The following is a 19,778-nucleotide window of genomic DNA, read 5'->3' as shown; positions in this document are numbered from 1 at the left end:
AAACTCTCTCTCAGGTTAACAGTGACTTCTAATGAGCGTTCTTTGGTTTGCGTTGTTCAATCACTTAACAGTCCAACCGTCTCTGTTGTCATGTTTATAAGTCACTGAACAGTTCTGTCACATTCGCAATGAACAACTCGATTAGCTTGCTCATCTTAGGTTGCTTCTGATAGGAAAGCGTTTCATGTTATCACTTACCTAAATCATTTGGTGATGTATCTCTAACTTGAGTGACTTCACAAGAAGGTTTTTCTGTTAATCGTGAACATAAAGGGGGGAAAAAGGAGAGTGGAAAGAGATCCCGCAGTAGTTTTGGGGGAATGAAGCCCTGAGCCTAACATCACAGGCCATGGTAGGGTATAGAATTCTCCTCAGAAGTGGCAGCTAGCTGGGTGGACAAGAGGGGAGGGCTTGTTCCCAGCACCAGCAGGAGCAAAACACTCGACACTGTTGTCCCGGGTTGTAGATGATACTCCACCTGTATAGATTTATCCTGAGAGTATTAACCGTGACTTCCTAAAATGGAAGATGGATTTTTTAGAAAACATGCTAAGTGTGTAAATCTAATTAATGTTGTACTTCAAAGTAGTGACCTTGAAAAATCACGTGCCTATTCCTCTTTGGGGCTAAGCCTTCAGACCCAGTTCATGAGCCAATAAGGCATCCATGTCATGCTTTATAGACTTCCCTGTTCACTGAGAAGGAGAGGAAGGATGAACACAGCACATAAAATACCAGTTTTGTCCTCTATGCTTCTTCCTCATGTGCTAATGAAGTTGGGCCATAGGAGGATAATGAGATACTCAGTTATATAGTTTTAGTCTCAAAACCCTTTTTCTTTTATATAATTTGCCTTCTTAGCATTCCAGGACCCTCCCAATTCACCATTCACTCTTTAAGAGATGCTTGTGCAACCTGAGTATACATGCATCTGGAATTTTCCCAGTTTGGCCGCCCTTGCTAAGTCACTCCACCCTCAGATGATGTGCTCAGGACTGGATCTAGCCGCGGCTGCGTAGCACACTTTCTAGGCCCTTCCTCTACTACGCTTCCCTCTTGCCTTGTCAGGAGCCTCTGCTCATCCTAATTCTTCATGCTCCTCTCCACCCAACCCACTGTCAGAAACCGGACTTCAGTATTTTCCCATCAACATGGTATTTCCCTTGGAAGTTTTCACACTTTACAAGGCAGAGGGTCCCTGTTCAGCCTAAACTAAGCGAGTGAAGCTCTAGTTTGCCATTCCAGTTCTTGGCAAGGTGAGTCTATTTGGGTTTTTCATAGGATGGTGAGACTTCCCAGTACCTCCAAACCGTATTCTGGGGTGGACATCTAGTTTGCCTCTCACAGTACTGGTCCTAGCATTTTATGCTGTAAGTAAAAAGCTGCTCCAACAAATTAAGTTTTGGCGAGACTTTGGATAGGCTTCAGCACTGTCCAATAGAACTCTCTGTGATGATGGCTTTTCTGTTATGCATACTGTCCAGTAGCAATAGTCATTGGCTATTGAACACTTTAAATGTGGCTAGCGTGACTGAAGGACTGATTTTTATTTTATTATGTTTTAATTACATTTAAGGTAGCAACATGTACCTAGTGGCTACTATCCTGGACAGCATAGGTCCAGTTAATTATGTTGATTTAACATTAAATCTACAGGAAACCCATTTTTTAAGCCAGTGTGGTCTTGAAGAAAGTAGATTTGGAGATGAAATTTGTTTTAAGAGTCCTTTTTCAAGGCTTGGATCTCTGACTGGATTGCAAGAGCCAGAGTTTGATAATACTGCAAAGTTGCAATAGAAATCTAATAAAGTTGGAAAGGCCGACTTTACTGGAGTCTACTAATTCCTTTGAGAAACAAGGGGCATCTCCAATCTTATTTTGAGCTATCATGTGTTTAGAATGCCACTCATCAGTGTGTACATTTTAAATGCCTTCTGTGCTCTAAAAGTTTGAAAGGGCTCAAATGGTTGATAAAATATGGTCACTGTCCTTCAGGAGCTTGTAAACTACAGAAAAAACGTAACTAAGTATGAAACAGTTTGAGTGAAACATCAAGCAATTTGAGACAGGAGAAGGGCTAAACACAATTTTACTGGCCGTGAACCCAGTAGGAATCCTGGTTGGAAGAGATTATAGTCATCTGGTTTGGGTGATTTATAAAACTTAGTGGAAAAGGTAGGACGGCAGTCAGGTCTTGAAAGATGGTTTCGACTTAGACAAACAGAAAGGAAAGAAAAGGCATCTAGGAGAGAGAGCATTTGAAAAGCAGGTTGGACATTTTAAGTTAGGAGATTTGACAAAAGGTTTCAAAAATCACTCTAAGGACTGTGGGCTTGATATGATGGAGTCTAAGAAACCACTGGCTGTTTTCACTCAAGGCAAAAGCATTATGAAACCAGTGTCATAGGAAAATCCTTCTGGCATCTCTCTGGAGGGATCGCAGTGGAAAGAAACTGGAGTTGTGTAAAGTCTGAGGAGCCCTCTGTTGTTGTAACTCAGGCAAGGAGTGTGGAGACACACAGGGTGGTGACAGTGAGAACAGAAATACGAGCTCTTAAGTTGTTTGCACATCATTCCCAAATCAATGGATCTAAAGATGAACAACCCTTCATATTGCCATATTTTATATTTAAAAAGGGCTAAGGATTATTTTCTTTGAAGTAACGTTAGGTCTATAAGGTACTTTTTTCATGTGTCTTTGTAAAAACTGACCAAAACTCTTTCCTAGCAACTTTGCTCGTGTATAATGTGATCACAAAATTTAACCAGATGATTAATTGGTTTATCAGTTGTTGACATATATTTTTTTTTAATTAATTTATTTATTTTTTATTTATTTATTACTTCTGGCTGCGTTGGGTCTTCCTTGCTGTGCACGGGCTTTTCTCTAGTTGCGGCGAGCGGGGGCTACTCTTCGTTGCGGTGCGAGGGCTTCTCATTGCGGTGGCTTCTCTTGCTGCGGAGCACGGGCTCTAGGCACGCGGGCTTCAGTAGTTGTGGCTCGCGGGCTCTAGAGCGCAGGCTCAGTAGTTGTGGCACGTGGGCTTAGTTGCTCCGCGGCATGTGGGATATTCCTGGAGCAGGGCTCGAACCCGTGTCCCCTGCATTGACAGGCGGATTCTTAACCACTGAGCCACCAGGGAAGCCCCTATATTTATGATATATGTATGAAATGGAATAGTGCACAATTTAGGTTATCAATGTTCATATAGACGAGGAAATAATGGCTACAGAATCAGGAAGTAAAAGCTTCCCACCTAGAAATTACAGGGCTCTTTCTGATAACTCCTTTCAAGGTCACCTACAGTTTGGGAACAACTAATAAAAGCTAACACTTGTGGATTCTAAATAATGAACTTGCTGTAGATTTTAAAATCTTGTAAGTATAAGCCCCCCTAGGTAGATTTATGTATAGGATCAACTGTCGTCAGTTTTATTTTCCAGAAGCTCTTCAGTGTTACTAAAGCTGAGCCTTTCGCTGTCAGTAGGGTGCTCAGATCTTTGTGTTAGTATTTTCACATGATGGAGTTTTAGAATCTGAATGGATCAAAGAGGTGAACATATTTTAATTCTCATTTAGATATTGTATATATTTTAGAGGTTATTGTAATGTTTAACATACATGCATTATTATATGTTATATATGTTGCTGTTTTGTATAATATATAATCTTTTCTGAAAATTTATTTTAAATTTAAATTTTCTTATATCTGCCTGTTTCTTATCCCCACTGGCAACATAAGTGATACAGTTTTACTGATTATAAACATTACCAACAAATTTCTAATATATTAGATGTAAAAAAATTTAGTCCGTAATTAGAAATCAATATATGAGTGAGTAGTATTATCCCAATATTGCAAATGAAAAATGGAGATTCAGGGTACTTAAGAGACTTGCTCAGTGGCTCAACCAGTGAATACCCCAGCTTCCTTACCTGATAAACAAGGATAATGGTCGTCCTTACCTCATGGAGTGAAATGAATATTTAAGAATTGCTTAGACCATTGGTTGGCACATAGGAAGCATTATTATATAAGTTTGCTAAATAAAATATGAAAAGCAAGACTGTATATGTATAACTCTTTTGCAGAAGTTAAAAGGCACGAGAGAAGATCTTCCAAAAGAGCGATTTATACTTAAATCCTTAATCTTCTTCACATCTGTCCAAAAAATAAAAAATAAAAGGCAATAAGCTTGCTAGTCACCAAAGAAGTCTTTACCTTCTACTGAGTGTCCTTATACATCATTTTGATTAAAACTGACATCTTTGGACCACAACTACCACAGTTCAAATCCTGGCACAGACCTATACCAGCTGCATGACATTGAGCAACTTACATAACCTTTTTGTGCCTCACTTTCCTCACCTCTAAAATAGGTATAATAAGACACTTAATCCCATACTGTTGTAGCATTAACGTAGTTAATATCTGTAAAGTAGTGCCTGTCACACAGTAGGTGCTAGATATATTCAGTGGGAATCCCTTTCTGATAAAAAGGTCACCAGGGTAGAAAATCTAGATTGCCTTCTGAAACTTGCCATAGACATATACAGGGGTGAAACATACATAGGGTGACAGTTTTTCCTTCCCAAATTTCCCACCGCTTCCTTTTTGTATATTCTTGCCTGTGCCATTTTATGTGTTAGTAGTCAGTCAGGACTCCTGCAAAAAGTAAGATTTCTGGCACTTGAAAAAAGATTCCATTGTCTTAAAGTCCGTATTTTCCAAGACCAGGCTATAAAACAGTGTAGAATTTCTATTAGTATATACTGTTGAACAAGTGCCAACTAGTTCTGATTCTCTAGGTCCAAGTTAAACAGCCACTCATGACCCAATGTGCAAGAGTTCCATTTTTCTCAAAATTCCTGAGTTATTTTGATAGTGGATAATTGACCGCCTGTGCTTTTCCAAGAGTGGAATCTGGTTAGAAGAGCACTGGAATGAGAGTCTGGAAGGCCAGGCCCTGCCTGGGATAAGTTTGTTAACCACGGGCAATTCGCTGCACCCTGTCTGTAACCAGTGGGGTTGGACTAGATCAGGCAGAGCCAGGGGAAGCCAGGAACCAGCCAGAAAGGTGTTGCTCTTATTCATCTCACTTGTTCACATTTCTTGTAAAAATTCCCTTGAACATAGGGTTCTGCCCCCAAAGAAGACGGAAAACCACAAGACTAGTTGATCTCTGAGGTCCTTTCCAGGGCTGGCATTTTCCTATGATTCATTCTCTATCGACCACACAACTATGATCCAGAGTCACGACTCACTCAACTTGTCACTTTAGTTACTTAGTCATTTTTCCCACCATCACTTGGACTAGATTCTCAGTGTTTTACCTGTCCTCCCACCCCAAAACCTAATCGGTTATTAAGATATTTGAACCTATTGGACAGAACATTTCTTTTGAGTGGAAAATATTATTCTGCCATTAAGAAGAAAGTGATGTTGTTTTCATGTTGTTAAAAAGAAACTACAGAGCTATTTTGGGAGAAGGGTAAAATAAGAAAATGTTCATATTAAGTATTCATGGTTTAAGAAAAATCTTTTGATTCGTACAAACTGAAATCAAGAGCCTCTCCTTTTTCTCTCCACCCTGGCACATTCACTGCTGGGTTTCACCATGGACTGGTAAAAGGCAAAATGCAACCTTGTATAAAGTCATCCAAGGCTCCTGCCTGGCCGATATATGTGGCGATCGCTTGTTCTTTGTGCAGGCAACAGAAGCTCTTTCATACAAAGAAAAACCGTGCAAAGTTTTAGAATGGCCTCACAGAAAGGATTCATTTAGAACCTGGGCTTTTTGTAGAGTGTGGTTCCTAATGACACAGTATAGAAAATTTACAATGAAAAAAGCAACAAAGGAGGTTTCAATTTCTTTGAATGCTTCAAATTTCCAGTTCTGGAGTTTAAAATGGAAAAAGATGTTAAAAGGCAATAAAATTGGGGGGTTTATTTCCCGAATGCCTTAGTTTTTCCAGGCAACAAATGCAAGCATAATGTATATACTCAGATTTATTGTCGTTTGAAGCTTTCAGTCATGGCACACTTTGCATTCAAAGGCCACTGTACAAGTGTTTTGACAACCATCACTTCGGTAGGTACTGCGCAGGACACACGGAACTGAAGCAGGAGTGTTTCTCTGGGTCTGTAGGGAGTGCTGTACATCAAGGAAGTCAGATGTATTACAGCAGCATGAATTGCTAATATGTCGCCATGATGGAAAGGACCACTGGCATATTGAATAATGTAGCTTTCAAAGCCAGGCAGAAAATGTGATTACACACAATTTGATTGCTGTTTTTAAAATAAATATTTTCAAAATCTGGAGATATCTTATTTCATGTAATGCATAAAGTCTGTAACAGTGGACTAGAGCTAAGTATCTTTTGGGACACGAAGGAGCTGATGATGTCAGCCCCACTCAGATATGAAATAATGGAAGCATTAGCTTCAAATGGAATGGATGTCACCCGGGTTTGTTTGTTTGTTTAAAAAATAGGGGGAGAAAAGCAATAAAAAGAAATGATTTTGCCCACTTTGACAGAAGAAAAAAGACGAAGAATAATTAATTAGAATTATACCATAATTCATTAAATGTTTAGCAGTTACAGCCATTTTTTTCACAAATTATCCTTTTTTGAATATTGCAGCAGTTGAGAGCAATGTATTAAACCACTGTAATACTGTGAAAAAATGGGCTGGTTTTTTGTTCTTATTTTTTACCATATATAATAAAAGTGTGTGGTTTGGGTTTTTTTTTTTAATGTCAGATTCCTAATAAGGCTAAAAATAAGCGTTGGTGGTGGTTAGTTGTTAAGCTCTACTTAAGCCCTTTCTTTGCTCAAAACAGACTACTTTGAATGTAGTATTGATAAGTAGTTCACTGGACTCAGTATGCTAATGGTTTGGGACTATCTTTTAGTGCTATAATAAAATATTGTTTCAAACTAGAGCTCTTCTTAATAGTGTTCAGGGAAGGAGTCAATTTAAAAATAACACTTTTCCTTTCTTATGCCAAGTACAAAAACTCAAGATTCACTTTGTATATAGGGCTTGCTGTACTTTTTCTTCACCCCTAGTGTTCATGTGGATCAGTGCCTCGCCCATGTGCGGAAGAAATTAAAAAGCTATAAGACCAGTTACATAATATACTGTAAGCAAACTTGGGGAGTTATTCAATCCAGTCTCTTAATTCCAGACAGAAGTAAACCTAAACCAGTTAAGATATGTAGTTTTCTATCTAAGAGCCAAGATTCCACAACTTTCCTTGGTAGTCTGTTTGTGTTTAATTAACCTTGTAATGTTAAGTTAAATTGCAGTAAGAGATTTAGATTCCTTCCAGGAAGTTCCTTACTAAAGTTAAACTCAAGTATCTTACTGCACTTTCACTCTACTGTGTCTGCTTCAGACATCTGAATGGTTGAAGAACAGTTGATTTCAAGTATTTTGACATTATTAAGTCAGTCCTGCAGTTGTGTTTTACCTGGCCCAAATAACCCCAATTCCTTTAACCTTTCCTCAGAGGTCATATTTTTCAACTTTTACATCAAATTAACTTTTTTTTTTTTTTAATTTGTGATTTTAAGGAATGCCGACCACAATGGGAGGCAGAGCTCCAGACATTGCCTGAGGTTGCAGATTAATTTCTGAATTTTTCAAATACTTCTCTGTCCCCACATGGACATTTTATGGTAGTCTCTTTAATAGCGTCATCGATTGCTGACATATTTGATTTTTGAACCATCGATCGCTCGCACAGCATGTGTCCCTTACTGTATTGGTATCTAGCCAGCAATTCCCCATCTTGTTTCTGTGTAACTCATTTCTCATCCTAAAGGCAAACATCTGGGAAGGACATCATGGTGTTACTCTTCAAGGCATCTTTTTTTTCTGGCTGGGTATCCATTATTTAAATAGCACTTGGCAAACAAAGAGAGGGAAGAAAAATATAGTTATGTGCTCCTGATTGTCCTTGGACAAATAGGTTCTAAGTAGGCCCATAAGCAAGACTCCTCAGGTCCTGGCAATGAAGTTTCAGTCACTAGCTGCACCCTCCAATTGTTAATAAAATATTTCCTAAAGTGTTGAGGGGGAATTGGGGAAAAGCAACACAGAGCCTAGAGGAAAAAGAGGTGGGAGTGAGAAGAATAAACAGCAAGTGAGAACGGAAGCCCGTTCAGGAGAGAAATCGTGTACCTGAAGACTCCGTGGGATGTGTGCTTCCTGCGTGCGGCCCTCCCGCCCGGCCCTTCCCCCGTCCACGAGCGTTGTCTGCGTCTCCTCCTAATTTCGGGTCCGAGGAGTGTTCCACCCTCACCCCTCTACCCTAAGTAAGAATGACAGCACTTCATGGATCAAGCCTGGACCGTAAGTCAGGCCCTGAGCTGAGCGCGGCACGCGTGTCCTTCCGGCTCTCGCCTTCCCTCCCTGGCCCTTCGCTTAGCGCTCAGGCCGTGCCCCACACCCCACCACCAGCGGAGGGGGAAGTTCTGCTGCCTGTCCCTCTGCCTGGCAAGCTCTTTGCAGAAAAGAGGACCTAGACACCCTGAGCGCTCGCTTGGTTTCACTGTCTAGACTTCCATGTGGAAATCATTAATAACGATATTATAAGTAGTGCTCAGCACATAGTAGGACCTTGATAACTATTTCTGATCCAATAAATGAACTCCTTTGTCCCCAGTGGAACCCTTAAAATTTTCCCCAGACAACAAGTACAGGATCATTATTGCTTTTTTTTTTTTTTTTTTTTTTTTGCTGATACTTCTAAGTTGTGTAGTCTTCTAAAATAATACAAATGTTCCAGCTTTTAAAAAAGTGTAATATCATGTGTTGTGGAGTCTAAATGCACCGAGACTGCTATACTACTTTCAATTTAGCTAAATGAATTTGAGCCCTAAACTTAAATCTATTTTGTAGTCTTAACACTTAATCAACTCACTACTAATCATTCCTAACCCATACCACTATTAAATTGATATGTTTGATAATTAATTATAATGTATAGTTGATCTTTTTTAGATGAACAGTTTCATTTTCTGAGTAGAGCTATTTTTATGGAGAAAAATTATCAGCAAAATGACAAGACATCTAAAGGAACATATTTCTGCCTAGCCCCCCAAAATCTTGGGAGCAGAAGGGACAATGTGGAGAATTAATGTTTGTTAAAGATTGGCTCATATGACCAGTGTTGATTTTTTTTTTTGATCACAAAATGATTCAATCTTTGTCTTGCTGTTCGCTTGATTTGGGCGAGTAGATTATCAACATTAAAGTGGTGCATTATAAATCCATTTAGTCATGGAGTCATAGGAGAATTAGTCTAAAATGCTTTTCAGGAGAACAATGAACCAGTCTCACTCCAAGACACCGCTTCCTTCATTATTCATTAACTGTTCTTATCTAGAGCATATGGGAACATTGTAAGAGCAGGTTTTGTTTTTTTTTCCATTTCAGTTGTTTCCAGTTTGAAAGTTCTGAGTTCTCTTATGTGGACAAACAGTACCTACAGGAACATAATATTTGTCTTTTTAGATCCGTCGTTCATATACATTTCTCTGCCAGAAGCAACACACGCTCCATTGGAGAAAAGGTGTGACGTGCTGCAGAGTCTTTAACCATGTGGGGCAGTCGTTAAAATATTCGATTCAACTTTCCTTTTCTCGCTCATTTACAATATCACAAATGCCATAGTAATCCAGAGAACAGGTCTTTTTTTTTCTCCACCTAATAAATATATTTAGCATTTTGATAGATACATAATAACAAAATTGATATGTTGAGCTTCTGTGAATTTAAGGGCGTATACAAATTCCCCAGGGAAATCTAAGTACTACTTGACGGAGGATTCAACTCCTTTTTATAATTCAGGGTAGGCAAAAAACTTTCTCAAGATTTGTTACATTTGAAAAGTATCATTAACATTTAAGGGATTTGGGGGTTTTTTAATCAAAATCTTTATTGTCTTTAATAAAGTATTATTCAAGCCCCAAAACATATTACACTATTAACATTTTTCATATTTTTATATGCAATGCATAGTTAATCACATTTTCTGCTAACCAGCAGACGTAAATAATGGCTTACCAAATCGAGATAGGACCAGTCCTTCATACATTATGAAACTTGAAAATGATCTGGATGAAGAATAAAGTCCCTCTTTAATTAAGATGATAGATTCATAAAGGCTGTTGCTAAAACCATTATATTATTAAGACTATCAAAAGACAAATAAAGCTATTAGCATTTTAAAGCATTTTCTTTAAAATACTTTAAAGAAAATGCTTTAAAATGTGTGGTACACATATCTTACAGTGCTTGAACAATTACCAGGATGAGGAGACGAGTCAGGCTCAACCATGTGACTATATTCACATAGAATAAAAGCTGTTCGCATCTATATATGTACCTCTGTCTCTCCTTCTACATGAATATATGCAGTTACACATTTAGGTATTGATTGTGTGTGTGTGTCGGGGATTCTTATCCCATCGTGAGAGTACCAGTGGCTGGCAATGGCCATTCCCCCCACCAGGAAGGTGCAGATTGGGACCTTTGGTCAACAACTACTGTGTTACCTGGGGTATTTTCTTGTTTCTGTGGTTGTTCTTGCTTTCCCCAAAGCCGCCTTATGTCTGATTATGGCAGCCCATGGGGCTTAGCCCATGTTTCCCAGCAAACAGCAGACACTGCCTTCCCTGCAGCGGTGCTTCGAGCTAGCTTTTCACCCTCATCTTCACGTTTTCGGAGTGTCTTCACTGTGCCTCCGATCCACTAGGTGTTACGCGCAGTAAGTGTTAGAATCCAGGAGCTGACAGCTCGCTTGGAAAGATGAGGGTCACATATGTGAAACCTGGAAAATGTGAGACTCTGTAAGTTCAAATTCCCAGATACGGGCCACTCCTTCAGTTGTCCAGGGAGTGCTGGCCACCTGCAGAAACCAACCGGTGGCCTCAGGGTCTGGAGAAGCAGTGTGGGTGCTGGGTGCGCCAGCTGGCTCAGGGCACGAGGCAGCCCGGACTTGGCCCCTGCCCGGCCGTCACTGGCTGCCTGTGGTTGTGTGCGAGTGAGTGCACGTGCCTCGTTGGCCTTGGTTGTGAGGCTTCAGTGGGTCCAGGTGTCTGAAGCCCTCGAGCAGCACCAGGCAGACAGTGTGCCTCACGTCAGCTGTTTGCTGTCCCCCTGCTCAGAAGCCCCACAGCTGCTTGTCTGGGTTTTCCTCACCCTGTCTGTCGTTCCTCTTCTAGTTACCAGTGTCCATCCTGCCTGGGTCATTCCAAGAACTACTGTGCTGACATTCCCTGGACACCTGCTCTTGCCAGGTCCTGGGCAAAGTGTTCTACACAGTTTCCTCCTTAATCCCCACAGTCACACTAGGAGAGGCAGGTGTGATCCTTACCTTACCCAGGAGGGACTGTGGACAGAGGCAGGTTACACAGCTGGCAGCCTGTAGGTGGTGAAGCAGGCAGGCCGAGGTCTTTGTCACTGCATTCCTGGTGAGGCAGGGGCTGTGCCTCTCACAGGGTGAGGGCTTGATGACTCTGTACTGAAAGCCTTAATGGGGCCTCCGGTTCTCTCCGTCCCCCCGTGGAGGTTTCTGATGGACTTGATGCCGTCACCGCTCACACCAGCTGTGCCAGCCAGACGACATTCCCAATTCTGTCCTCTTTTTTTCTAACAGTATAAACTCACTTTATGTTTACCTTGCTGAAATAATATAATCAGAGAGTGAGCAGAGGAAAAGAGAGATCTTATAGTCCAATGAAAAAAGGGTGGGCTTGGAATTCTAGCTGGTGACTTTGACAATTCACTGGATCTCTTTGACTCTCGGTTTCCTTCTCTGTAAAAGGAAAAAAATGGTATGACAACAGTATTTACAGCACCATGTGGTTTTGGGGATTAAGTGAGATGCAAGATTAATATTTCTAGTACCTAGCAGTTTAAGTACATTTTCTAGTCATCATGTTGAATAAATTAGCATTCCAGCTAATGAAAAATATTAGCTCTTTGCCAAAAATCCAGAAATTTAAATTCTTAACTCCTCTGTGAGGAAGGCGGTGTTAACTCCTCAGGTGGCAGCAGGCTATGCTAACAGACAAGTTCTTGTGAGCTCTGCCATGTGACCAGTAGTTGGGTTGTCTGCCACTTGCCAGGAATCCACTATCAGCCAGCTTCAAGATGTTCTTTCCTCTCCATCGTTAAGATACAAAATTTACTTTTAAAAGTACAAAGATACTTAAATTATCTTATAAATAAAAGAAGTAAAGATTCTGGGCAGCTTGCCGAGGATAGCAGATCTGAAATTAGCTAGAAATGTTTCCTTCTCTTTATTAAACTCCTCCTACTGTTTCTGATATGTTCATATTGATTTGTCTCTTCATAAAAGTTTGAATATTCTGTATGACAGGGAGTTGATAAAAGCCAAAGAAATAGACAGCGAATTGTGTATAAACTTCAGCCAGGTTCTCTTCATTCCTGTGCAGCAATGCTAAATGAGCGTGGCCAGGGTCACAAAAGCATCCTGACAGGCCGAGTCCCAAAGGAGCGGTGTGCTCAGATGCCCCCCGTGAGCTAAGGGCCCCCCCGCCCCCCGTCAACCCCAGAGTGCGGACGAGGACGCTCAATCCGTGAAGGCTGGTGGGGTCGGGACGGGGGTTTCAGAGCTCTCCACGTCAGTGCCTGCAGCTCGCCCGGCCTGCGGAACATCCCAGCTCCTGCGAGCGGTGCTCTGGAGTTCCCCTCACGGGGCCAGAAACTGGCTGGCAACGTACTCTGCATGCCAACGCCACACGTAGTTATCTCGGAGGAGGAGCTGGAAGGTTTGAACGTGTCAGCACTTAGTGAGATCTTCACAGCGATTCACAGTCCGAGTTAGCCCAGGCACTCAACTGCCTACGCAGGGTTTCCCAAGCAGAATCTGGTCTAGGCTGGATCTACCAGGGTGGTTATTTAGACTGAGTGCTTTTATGCATCATACAACCAGTCTCCACAGCAGTGGGGAAGGGACACACCATCCTTGCCTATTTGGAATAGTCCATGCACAGCAAAATGGCACCTCAGTGTTAGAGGGCATAAGCTATGGAAGAACAGTCCCTTAAATGTGGTATGACAAAGAGCTACTTCTTAGAGCACAAGGTAATTTAAAAGATACAGTTAGAATGCTAGCACATTCCATTGGTACAATGGAAAGAGTACTGAAATCAGGGATGTCTGAGGGCAGAGAATCCCAAACATGGCCTCATTAAGTTCAAAGTTCCATTTTCATGCAGTGATGAAGAAGATAGGCCCTTCCTACCTGCAGGACCTGGCACAGGGGACTTCAGCTGGTTCCCCATTTGTGAAATGCAGACAACAATAGAGTGTGTTTCTCTTGTTGTGAAGATTAAATGACATAGTACAAGTAGGCAATCATCATAGGTTCTCACACAGTAAATTATAAACAGGTGATAAACATCTGTTTCTTTTGAACGTACCGTAATATTGGGATTTCCTTAATTCTCATGTGAGGTTTTATTAAACCAATTAAATTTTATACTATATGTTACTGATATGATTTGCAAAGTAATGCTTTCTTATTCATATTCATTTAAAATTTTGGCTTTTTTAAATTAAAAAGATAATAGATTCTATAGCCAATATTTTATAATAACTATAAATGGAATATAACCATTAAAATTGTGAATCACTGTACTGTACACCTGTAACTTATTTAATATTGTACCTCAGCTATACTTCAAAAAAAACAAAAAAAAGAAAGAAAAAATAATAGATTCTAATTCTCTGAGGCTGTAAAGCATGGTTACTTTGAAGAGTTGGAGTTAATCTTCTCATGTGACTTGCCATCGAAAGCTTTGGTGTTAAGGGTGAAAGGGCCGAGGGACATGGGCTGTGGCTGTGGCTGTGGCTGTGGACGGGGCGCCTCCACATGTGGAATCTGCAGGGTTCTTCTTGCCAGTAAAGCGCTGTACAGCAAGGAAGGGGAGGAACTCAGCTGTCCTCACATGTTCTCGCGCCATTCTCTAGCGACCCTATGATACGAAATGAAAAACTGTGAAACTATTCCAAAAAACACAGGCAAAGTAAACAGAAAAGAAATGACTACAGTATACAGCTTCCTGCAGAGGCCAGAAGAGATGAAGTTAGGAATTAAATCTCCCTGGACAATCTTATCAAAATACTGAGAAAAATATATTACTGACGAGAAAATATCAAATATCTACTGGGAGACAAATGCACGTAACTCTGAATTGTGGATCACAGAAGGGTTTCCTGAGGCCCCTCGATGACAACTTTATGATGCATAAAATCGTGGATTCTTCTTATTACAGTTGATTGGATAAGCACCTGCATGAATGCAGGGCTGCACTCTACCCGGGAAAGAAGAATCTTGCCCAAGGCGCTCTTGGTCCAAGTTGTGAAGAAGACGCCACTCAGGCATAAAATGCAGGAGATGAGAAAGTGATTAGGGTTATGTCCACGAGAGAGCAAACAAATGTTTTGACAAGGAATAAACCTGGTTATAGGTCCTTTGCCTTGAGAATATTTGATCAAATGTTTATGACAGTAATCCTGTTGACCGTTATCGGGGAGTTTCATTTCAAACCCTTCCTATTGCTGCTTAGTTTAAAAATACAGAGGTGAGAGCGACTCTAACACATACTGTACAATCTGGAAATCCCTTCTTCCGTCTTTGCAACTTCATATGTCAATGGAAAATCACAGAATTACAATACCAAAAATGCATATTTACCTAAAATAGCAAGCTGCTTGAGGCCCGAAGGTCTTTGAATATCTGCAGCTCATTTTGCATTCCACTTCCTCTTTGTAGGCAGACAGAGATCACATTTCGGCAGTACTAAGTGTCTTTGCTTTTTGGTTGGATTCTTTATCAGAAGATTCATTCTTTTGGACTCTGGCAGAGTCTAAAATTGAGCCCCAATTTTTCCTCTTTGTGTTGCATTCATATACATAGGCCTTGAGTCTTAGAATAATTAGGCAGTATTGGGCATCTACCATATGTAGGATTACCATATAATTTATCATTCAAACCAGCACGGTTTTGAGAGTAAAGGACCTAACTACTAATGATTAGGCCTAAAACTGGGACTGTCCTGAGGACACTGGCATTTCAGTTCCAGTGACTATATGTGAGACACTGCGCATGTTGACGGTGAGGATGCAAAAATGATATGGGAACAGTTCCTGCCCTCAAGTGTCTAGTAAAACAAATGAGTTTCATACTTAAAAAGTCATCCAGCATTTCAAAGCATGGCACTTACTATCGCAGAGTTATAAAATGACATGAGGAATCCAGGAAGGCTACCTAGTAGGGGTAGAGTTAGAATAGGATCTCGAGAAACGATTGGTTGCTAACGGGGAGAAGCGGGGAAGGTGTGCTTGGAACGAGGGAGCTTCACTGAGCACGTGTTACGTGAGGTGAATCAGTGTCCACCCCAGGTGTTCACCCTCAAAACGTGGTTCATCTTTTCCTCTCACTCCAAACATCCAGTTCATGCGCAGCAAGTCGTGACTGAATTGCCTCCAAAGCACATTTGGAATCTACCCACATAGCTTCCTCCTTCACTGCTCCCACCGTGGTCTGCAGCGCCGTCTTCTCTTGGGATCGTGGAAGGGGTATCCTCGCTGGCCTCCTCTCCTAGCTCTCATCCCTCCATCAGACATTCTCCACACAAGCGTTAGTGTGATCTTAGCAGACATTAGCTTGGCCACCCTTCAGTGACTCCTCATTGCACCTAAGACAAAAGAGAAAAAAAAATTCCGTGTTTCTTAACATGACATTCAGGGCCCTTCTGAGATTGCTGGCCTTGCTTCCTACTCTTCTGCCCCTAACTGAGCTGCAGTCACCCCGGTTTTCTGTCACTCGCCTCCCACCTAGTCACCTTTGAGCTGTTGGGGATACTCTTGACTCAGATCTTCACGCTCACTTCTCAGCTCAAATGTCACCTTTCGGAAACACTGGTCTAAACTGGCACTGCCCCCATCACCACCACCACCACTCACCTCTCATCACACTGCCATGTTTTATGGAATGAGTGAACACTGCAAATCTCGCATGTTAAAAAAATGAATAAATATTAGCCCTGTTCCCCCGAGTTATCTAGTCTGCTCGGCTAGTTGGTGATCTGCCTCCCACTGCCTCTCACTCTGTGGGGGACTTTGGCTGTCTAATGCCGCCCCACCCTGCGCGCCTTGAAGCGCTGTCGGAGGAGACACCCCCGCAGCAGTTGGCAAGTGAGTGCGTGTGCACTCAGGGTTTTATCTGCTGGATTAAGCGAGTCCTTAAGAAATTGAAGAGCCCGGGGAAGTTCACACTTCCTGTCCTAATGTAACAGGGATTCCACAGCAGCAGGTGCAAGAGCAGCTTGGTACGTGTATATGTATGTCTACACACACACACACACACACACACACACACACACTTATTACACTTATTACACACACTCTAACTGTGTAAGTGTGCTCATTTATAATGATTAGAATATATTTCATACCTTATCTTTCCCTTCCTCTCTGGTTTCTTCGGCCTAAACTTCAATCCTGGGAACCTCAAATTTGTAAAGCACTTAGTCGGACAATTCCAAGAGAACACACAGAAATGACTGAGACAACAGGAAGACTGATGTGTAAGCCATATGGATTATCCCATTGTTAACGGACATTTACATAGCTCCTTCATTTAGGAAGATCCTAAGCTAAGAACAGCTACTGTTCCCAACTCAGACGCCTTAGGTGGCGTCAGGCTGCAGAATTCTCTAATCCAGCGGAGAGGGAAATGAGGCACTGAGAGAGTGACACAGAATTCTTCCCATCCCAAAGTGTCTGATTCTAGTTCCTCAAAATGATAAAATCTGGGGGTGTGTAGCTCATGTAACATCATAATAATGAAAGTTATGTGGTTGATTGGACTTAACATACTTTTAAAGTATAAACATTAAGATAAAAATATATGTAGTCAAGTAGCTTTGAAAACTGAAAACATAACTTCTTTCAGAGATTTAAAGAGGCCAAGAGGTGTTTAGAAAGACTTTAATGACCTAATTTTGAAAAACAATTATAAAATTTTCACGTCAAAAAGTTTTGATGAGATCTGGTAGATTGGCAAATAATTTACATAAGTATTTACAAAATGTATAGAGAAGGTCAGAAGACAGTTTGGAACTTCTCTTTTTGTCTCTCATTTCTGCCTCTAGGAATCTAGTCAGGAAAAGAATGCTTGTTGTGTAGTGAAATTCACACTCATTTTGGAGTAATTAGAGGTATTGAGAGTGTAACTGAAAGAGCCTGGCAAGTTCTTAACTTATCTGGGCCTTCACACCAAATGTATTCTAATGCTTGTTTTGGTTATGACATTCTATAACTGTAGGTAATAATTTGGGCTTTGGAAAACTGTCATATAGACTTATGTCTTAAAGAATTGTTTATGAAATGTGTACCCTGTCAATTCCTCTGTAGGTTGGAATATCAACTGGATATCCTCTTTGAAGTTGCTTATGGACTTTTAGGTGACTTCATTCTTTTTTTTTTTTTTTTTTTTTTTTTTTGTATTTTTTTTTTAAACATCTTTATTGAAGTATAATTGCTTTACAATGGTGTGCTAGCTTCTGCTTTACAACAAAGTGAATCAGTTACACATATACATATGTTGCCATATCTCTTCCCTCTTGCATCTCCCTCCCTCCCACCCTCCCTATCCCACCCCTCTAGGTGGTCACAAAGCACCGAGCTGATCTCCCTGTGCTATGAGGCTGCTTCCCACTAGTTATCTATTTTACATTTGGTAGTGTATATATGTCCATGACACTCTCTCACCCTGTCACATCTCACCCCTCCCCCTCCCCATATCCTCAAGTCCATTCTCTAGTAGGTCTGTGTCTTTATTCCCATCTTGCCACTAGGTTCTTCATGACCTCTTTTTTTTTTTTTCCCTTAGATTCCATATATATGTGTTAGCATACTGTATTTGTTTTTCTCTTTCTGACTTACTTCACTCTGTATGACAGACTCTAACTCCATCCACCTCATTACAAACACCTCCATTTCATTTCTTTTTATGGCTGAGTAATATTCCATTGTATATATGTGCCACATCTTCTTTATCCATTCATCCGATGATGGACACCTAGGTTGCTTCCATGTCCTGGCTATTGTAAACAGAGCTGCAATGAATATTTTGGTACATGACTCTTTCTGAATTATGGTTTTCTCAGGGTATATGCCCAGTAGTGGGATTGCTGGGTCGTATGGTAGTTCTATTTTTAGTTTTTTAAGGAACCTCCATACTGTTCTCCATAGTGGCTGTATCAATTTCCATTCCCACCAACAGTGCAAGAGTGTTCCCTTTTCTCCACACCCTCTCCAGCATTTATTGTTTCTAGATTTTTTGATGATGGCCATTCTGACCGGTGTGAGATGATACCTCATTGTAGTTTTGATTTGCATTTCTCTAATGATTAATGATGTTGAGCATTCTTTCATGTGTCTGTTGGCAATCTGTATCTCTTCTTTGGAGAAATGTCTATTTAGGTCTTCTGCCCATTTTTGGATTGGGTTGTTTGTTTTTTTGTTATTGAGCTGCATGAGCTGCTTGTAAATCTTGGAGATTAATCCTTTGTCCGTTGCTTCATTTGCAAATATTTTCTCCCATTCTGAGGGTTGTCTTTTGGTCTTGTTTATGGTTTCCTTTGCTGTGCAAAAGCTTTTAAGTTTCATTAGGTCCCATTTGTTTATTTGTGTTTTTATTTCCATTTCTCTAGGACCTGGGTCAAAAAGGATCTTGCTGTGACTTATGTCATACAGTGTTCTGCCTATGTTTTCCTCTAAGAGTTTGATAGTGTCTGGCCTTACACTTAGGTCTTTAATCCATTTTGAGTTTATTTTTGTGTATGGTGTTAGGGAGTGTTCTAATTTCATACTTTTACATGTACCTGTCCAATTTTCCCAGCACCACTTATTGAAGAGGCTGTCTTTTCTCCACTGTATATGCTTGCCTCCTTTATCAAAGATAAGGTAACCATATGTGCGTGGGCTTATCTCTGGGCTTTCTATCCTGTTCCATTGATCTATATTTCTGTTTTTGCGCCAGTACCAAACTGTCTTGATTACTGTAGCTTTGTAATATAGAGGTGACTTCATTCTTATTTTACCCTTAGTATCAATAGATTAGTAATTAAACTTCAAAAATAACCATTGTAATAATTATTATAATAAATAACCAATAACCATTGGTTATTATTATAACCATTATAATAAATAACCAATATTATAATTATTATATATAATTATTATAATTGGTTATTATAATAATTTTTCAAAAATTAAGTATAGCTTGCACATCTTGAAAAGATGATGGAAAACCTTCAGCCCTCAGGCTGGATTTTCTGTGACATTCTGTGTGGTATGACCTTAATGAATGGCACTTCACGTCTCTTGTTTCCTTTCTTGACTCTTTGTCTCCCCACAAAGCTGGATATGTCCTAATAAATGACTGGACACTTAATGTAAGAAATCAGTCTATCTGTCACTCATCATGAGTCATAGATGCATTTTTAGAGTGATTTTTCTTCAAAATCGTAACTCAAAGGAATGATTAATGAGCTGGGGATATCAGAAACTTTAAAAATATTTTTTTCTAACAAGCATACACTGAGCTCTTACTCTGTGCCCAGAACTATTATAGATGCCAAGGAAATAACTTCTTACAGAGAAGTTATTATCTAGCTTACTATCTAGATCAGGGATTCTTAACCTTGGTGCCCTTGACAT

At 40.5% G+C, this 19,778-nt stretch overlaps 1 protein-coding gene across 1 annotated transcript in view; it reads left to right on the top strand.

Moving 5' to 3' along the window:
• TOX (thymocyte selection associated high mobility group box) overlaps positions 1-19,778 on the top strand; it is a 295,082-nt gene that overhangs the window by 163,880 nt on the left and 111,424 nt on the right. The window lies entirely within an intron of this gene.

This window comes from Eubalaena glacialis, chromosome 17, assembly GCF_028564815.1.
Source record: "Eubalaena glacialis isolate mEubGla1 chromosome 17, mEubGla1.1.hap2.+ XY, whole genome shotgun sequence".
NCBI classification, from domain to species: Eukaryota; Metazoa; Chordata; class Mammalia; order Artiodactyla; family Balaenidae; genus Eubalaena; species Eubalaena glacialis.
This window is presented reverse-complemented; position numbering and strand designations above follow the sequence as displayed.